Source organism: Magnolia sinica, chromosome 1, assembly GCF_029962835.1.
Source record: "Magnolia sinica isolate HGM2019 chromosome 1, MsV1, whole genome shotgun sequence".
Classification (NCBI taxonomy): Eukaryota; Viridiplantae; Streptophyta; class Magnoliopsida; order Magnoliales; family Magnoliaceae; genus Magnolia; species Magnolia sinica.
Genome location: NC_080573.1, coordinates 51,404,924 through 51,409,405, shown reverse-complemented (window position 1 = coordinate 51,409,405; position 4,482 = coordinate 51,404,924). Strand labels below are relative to the sequence as shown.

At 36.0% G+C, this 4,482-nt stretch overlaps 1 long non-coding RNA gene across 1 annotated transcript; it reads right to left on the bottom strand.

The window, feature by feature from the left end:
• Positions 1-1,972: 1,972 nt before the first annotated feature.
• On the bottom strand, positions 1,973-2,734 carry LOC131242802 (uncharacterized). Its single transcript, XR_009169739.1, has 2 exons — positions 2,634-2,734; positions 1,973-2,330 (listed from the first exon to the last, which is right to left on the bottom strand). It is a non-coding gene; the product is annotated as an uncharacterized LOC131242802 (long non-coding RNA).
• Between the last annotated feature and the right edge of the window lie 1,748 nt (positions 2,735-4,482).

Here is a 4,482-nt window from a genome sequence, read left to right as displayed (position 1 = left end):
ATTAAAAATTTCTACTTGAGGTGGTACTTGGGTCTTTGTACGGATTTTTCCGTGAAGTTACAATCTACGCCCTTAAAGAAAAAGTTCGTCCTCCTTGAAATTAGTACCTTTTCATGTTCCTCGAGAATCTGAGCACTACTAGAAAAATGGGCAAAGGCTACAGATTAAATCCGTAGCACGACCGTCATCGTAGGTGCCGAGCCAATAGGTCTAAAACCTATGGCTACGGATTTAATCCGTAGCCATAGCTTAAAATAGTTACGAATATAATCCGTAGAAAATATTTCTGTAGCCAAAAGCACCGACTGCTACGGATATTATTGGTAGATAAAAGTAGTGTTGGATCCGTAGCAATATTCCGAATTTTATAATAACTACAGTTGTCAGAGTAAAAGTTACGGTCAATATCTGTAGCTATTGCCTACATTAAAATAAATTTATACTCATTCATTCATTTACCACCTGCATAATCATTCATTCATTCATTCAATTACCACCTGCATAATCATTCATTCATTCAATTACAACCTTCATTTCATACCATGGCCTTATGACAAAGGGATCACTTTGTGTGTGTGTGTGTGTGTGTGTAAATCAAAATCAAAACTGTTTGTATAGGGGAAAACGATGCAACAGCCTAGTAGATGGTTATATATCCCAAGTTCTTTTCAACTAAGTCTCACTCATCCATTATTTAGAAAAAAGACAAAAGATAAGTTCATCTGAACTAGTATTTATTCAACAAATAGCAATAGCTAAAAAAAGGGGCTGATCATTCACTTTTGCCATTTTATTGGGCGACAACAAAGTTGTGGATGACTTCTATGGCCAGCTGGTGAGCTGTCTTGTTCTACAGCTTTGCAAGTTCATCCATGGCTTTGTATGTGTCTTTGTCAACAAAAAGCTTTAGATTAAATCGTGCCGGTGCCTTTGTTATGCCCTCCCACTTCTCAATTGTCTCTTTCAGTTTGTCAAAGCCCTGCATAAGACAGGAAGAAACTTAATGTATGCTTACTTTGCCAGTATGGAACTGTTTGGATTTTCTATTAGTTGCCCCAGGAATGATATGTAGATGAAAATGGGGCAAAACCAAGCATTGAGACACTACTGATGAGGAAAGCGTGTTAATAAAATTGATAGTGAATCAAATCTTACTATTTGATTTGAATATGATAACAAAGGATTCACAATTTAACTTTGATGTCGTTTGATAATTGTATGTGAACAGTAAATTTGGAGTACCTGCCTAGGCCCATGTAGAGGTGGGTTTCTTTCAAAGCAACTTTCGACAAAGACATGGTTAGCCATTCAACTAGACCAACCATTCACATCTGTAGAGCAGAAAATTGAGAGAAATACCGAACCTGAAGAAATTCCATAAGCCGCACCAGCTGCCACGAGAGCTATCCTCCTTTCGTTGTTGTTTTCCATCATTGCCAAACACCCATTTGCGCATGATTTACCAATATCAACACTGGGTCCCTCAGGACCTAAAGAACAACCAGTGCCTAATATTACAACAACCTGTATGGCCTTTATTTTAGGGAAGACTCCAACTAATAGATTAAAACCCTGCCTCTGAGAAGACCTTGGCTGCTTTATTTGGTTGAAAATTTCAAGTAATCCATGCATCATGCCAATGACAACTCCTCCAGTCATTGGAATTAACAGTATCCTGTGCCATGTATCAGCCAGTCTCTGCAAATGGAGCCAAGCAGCCCCTTCATTTGGAGTACCTGCCCAGGCCCATTCGTGTAGTACATGAACCTAATTAAATTAAATAATGTATGTGAGCAACACATCAAGGATCATGACTCTGGGAATCAATTATGAAATGACCTCAGACAATCATTAAAAAAGAAATCATGCATGTTTGAATCAAATGCTCTAGCAAATCAATATAGTAATTATGGTACTAAGATAATCTCTTAGCTTCACTACTACCAGAGAGAAACCACGTGTCACGAGAATATTTGAAGGAAATCAAAATCTAATATAAAATCACTGGGAGCATACATGATTTTCAAATGTTTCCAATACCAATCATATTGTCGGAATATGGTTTACCCAAACAATATGGTTTACCCAAACACAGATGATACACAGTGTATACTGACCACTTGACAAAAAAGGAAAAAAGGAAATAGAAGAAATTATATGCTCACTGTCGCCTCTTGTAATCCGCAGAGTTATCATTAAGCTTTGGCAGTTTTCGGCTGTCCTCATCCAAGATAGCAGCATGCTCGATAAAATAAGGTTCTATTTCCCCTCTAACTTCTTCCGGCATTTGGGAAAATCTTCTAGTCCATTTATTCATCATCACCCAAACACTGCATTGTTACCATCAAAACCAAAAAAAACCACAATACACAAAAAACTCCAATCAGCTACTGGCCTATGTATTTATTTAGTACATGGTCTGAAAAATGAAGCAGATCCAAACCTCAAGTGGAACACACAATAGAGACTCAATGCCCACCATTAAAAACTTCTTAGGGTGGGCATTCAATGAAGCCTATAACATTATGGTGGGCCCTAGGAATTTTTAAATGGTGGGCATACAATGAAGCCTATAACATTAAGAAAGGTCTGGAAGAAAAAGGAATTTGCATTTACATATGTACAGGACATACCTTGAAAAAACTTACAATAACCTAACCTTCATAATATGTAGTTTAATGAAGTAGAAACATAGATCATCTTCCTCTTCCCCTAAAAATAACAGAAATCCAAGACTAGTTGCCAAACTCTAATTTGCAGAAAACCAAAATAGAAAAAAGAAAAGAGTCAAGAAAGACAGAACCACCAGTCTCATACACCTTAATGTGGCAAATTGCATACAAATAAGCATTTCTCAATATTTTCTGTCACTTTGAAATGGAGATTATTTGACATCCATCTTCCATTCCACAGACCTCTTGACAATCATTTTGATTTAATGACCATAAGTTCATTACCATGATATCGATGACCATGACAATGTTTGATCTAAATCAAATTTATAAAATCAAGTCAGTCTAGACTTTCTATCATACAAGTCCCACGTTGGATTGTCCATATCCTTTAGGAATCACTCTTATAAGACAATCCTAACCATCCAACAAATGGCCAGTGAAACAGATAGCTTGTATATGTTTCAATTCAGTTGCTAGTAATGGTTCATCCATCATATGTGGGCCCCGATGGCTGGACATCGAGAATGTCATTCTTACAAACACAGTTTTCTTATGTGAGAATCTACAAATATAGAAGGGAAAAAAAAGTGGGATCGTGCATGTATCCACTTGTTTTAACTTATGATCATGGCTATCAGTCCATAAATACTTACAGGACCAATATATTTTTTTCTTATGTCAAGCACTGGATGTCCCACTTGAAAGGAATTTGATTACATTATGTTTGCATTTGTAATGTGCAAAATGAAGATTTCTGATCTGGTTAGCCATAACAAAGCATTTGCCTGTTTACCCTCAAGTCATGATGAATGTTCATTTATGATGAATACTTCCACATTTCTTGTGGCACTTGGAAACTGATAGGAATTTCTGAGATATGGTGGCTTTGTTTGCAATAGTAATGGGTGAGATTAAAGGATTTGATTGTAACTTGATGACAGAATCCATAGTTATACTGATGCATGAATCAGTAACATTTCCTCATGTCAATTGAACACCACCCATTTCAATGTCAGTTACAGTTTCATACATAATGAACTATCTATTTTTCTTATTTCTTCTTTCTAAGACGGGCATCTATTTTGTAAAAGAAGATCAAAATCACATACCATATTTGCCAGATCTTAAACAAGATAAAAATTTAGTAAAAAATACCAACACACCTCAAAGTAAATTTGTTATTACAGTTAAACTTTTCCTACTCTATAGAGGATTTTCCAGTATATTTGGTGTATTTATCTATTTCAACCTTTAAGGTCCGCACTCGTGCTAGTTGGAGATCGTGATTCTCTCTTACTTGATGCAACTCTCCTCTAAGGCAACCACATCATTCTTTAATATTTCGTTGGACTTACAACTCCTAGCTATTTCCTTGCCATGGAAATAGTAGCTATCATCTCCTAAATCAGCTCAAGCTTTCATATATCCAAGCCAAAGCTAAACATTCAAAATGCAATATATACAAAACCAAAGCTAAATATGGTAATTAACGAGAGAGAGAGAGAGAGAGAGAGAGAGAGAGAGAGAGAGAGAGAGAGTAACAAGTCACAAATGTAATGAAAGTTAATTTAGTGGAAAACCTCATCCAATTATAAGACATTACTAGAACAAAGTTGTGCAAAAGCTTTCTACTTCTAGATAAATGTGCATATAAGTAAGAATCCACAATAGATGTTACAATACTAGCACAAAAAAAAATGATAAATTTTCAACATAAAAATATGTGCCCCACTGCAGATGGACCGTAGCACAAAAGCACACTAAATACATGATTGTAAATAGTTGACTAATGGACATCAAAATGGAC